This window comes from Tupaia chinensis, unplaced genomic scaffold, assembly GCF_000334495.1.
Source record: "Tupaia chinensis unplaced genomic scaffold, TupChi_1.0 Scaffold138407_1, whole genome shotgun sequence".
Lineage (NCBI taxonomy): Eukaryota > Metazoa > Chordata > Mammalia > Scandentia > Tupaiidae > Tupaia > Tupaia belangeri.
In genome coordinates, this window is record NW_006198305.1 from 1870741 (window position 1) to 1872291 (window position 1551).

The 1551-nt window shown below is 44.0% G+C and overlaps 1 pseudogene; it reads right to left on the reverse strand.

Moving 5' to 3' along the window:
* Window positions 1-658: 658 nt before the first annotated feature.
* LOC106736313 (nucleophosmin-like) overlaps window positions 659-1551 on the reverse strand; it is a 1267-nt pseudogene continuing 374 nt past the window's right edge.

The following is a 1551-nucleotide window of genomic DNA, read 5'->3' on the forward strand; positions in this document are numbered from 1 at the left end:
TGACACAGAGGCAGGAAGGTAATGGAGTTATTTGTGGCCCAGTTGGACTCAGTACTGGGCAGGTGTACTGAGAGGAGCAGAGGAGGTGGAGAAGGATTTGAAGATGTCTGTTTTAGGACCCACTAGGGACAGCACTAGGGCACCCTGGGCACCCTGGAACAACTGCTTAGTAAGGAACCACTCCCTAGGGCCTCTGCCATTTCAACTTTAAACTCTCCTGTACCTCTGGTTTTTGTGGGAGAATCCTGACCCTGGGCAAGCCTCTCCTTGAGCTTTCTTCACATTTGACTCAACTGTTTGAACAGTGCTGGAGAAAGTCATGCTCCAGGGCAAAGTGGTGCGTGGTGAATTCTAGATGAGCCACTGTCCGAGAGCCACCACACAGCCAGCGACCCGTCTTCACTTCTCTTTCTTTCTTTCTTTCTTTCTTTCTTTCTTTCTTTCTTTCTTTCTTTCTTTCTTTCTTTCTTTCTTTCTTTCTTTCTTTCTTTTGATTCATGGAGAGGCTTTTCATTCAAATATTTATCGAGCAGCTATGGCAATACAAAGGTGATTAAAACATGGTCAAAAAGTGAGGCAGTGTACAAGTAATAGAAAGCAGAGTGTAAGGTTCACTGAATCACAGCAGTCAGAAGTGCGTGCTTTGGGAGAGAGATTGCTTCCAGCCTGGAAGGGGGTGCGGGGAGTAAATCAGGAAAGGGGATTGAGATTAAAATAGAAGACTTCAGTCTGGATTGTTGATGATACTCAGTGTGGACTATATTTTTCTCCTTTTCCTCTCTCCCCACCTTTGGGCTTAATTTACCAGTAGTGCCCAGGACTGTTCAATGCGCTTTTTCTATACTTGCTTGGATTTTTGCTTTAATGTCTTCTACAGAACTAGGTCCTTTTGGTGTTTTAGATGATTTTTCCTGTTTTTTGAGTGATTCTTGACCTTTTGATCTTGGTGTTGATGGTTTTGAGTCTTTTCCGTTCTGGTTTGATTTTTGGGCATTTTTGCCAGGAGTATCTTGTATAGATTTCTTTACTGGAGCTTTTTCTTCTGTTTCCTCATCTTCAAAATCATCATCATCATCTTCATCATCATCATCTTCATCGTCATCATCTTCGTCAGCAGCAAGTTTTACTTTTTTCTGTGGAACCTTGCTTCCACCTCCAGGGGCAGATCGCTTTCCAGATATACTTAAGAGTTTCACGTCCTCTTCCTCTTCTTCTTCTGACTCTGCATCTTCCTCCACAGCTACTAAGTCCTGTCCACTAATATGCACAGGCCCTGACCACACTTCAATCTTAAGACCACAGGTGGTGTTATTTCAAAGCCCCCAAGGGAAACCGTTGGCTGTACAGACGTTTTTAGTGTTGCCAGTGTTACTTTAATTGGACGGCCTTCATAATTCATTGCCTCTGCTTCAACAATGTGCAAATCATACTTTGCACCAGCCCCTAAACTAACCGTTCTTAAAGATAACTGGTGTTGGAACCAGCAGTTAGTGTAATGGCTATGTCGCTGGACTCCCACGTAGTTGACCACGGTTCGCGTCCTGGACCCGG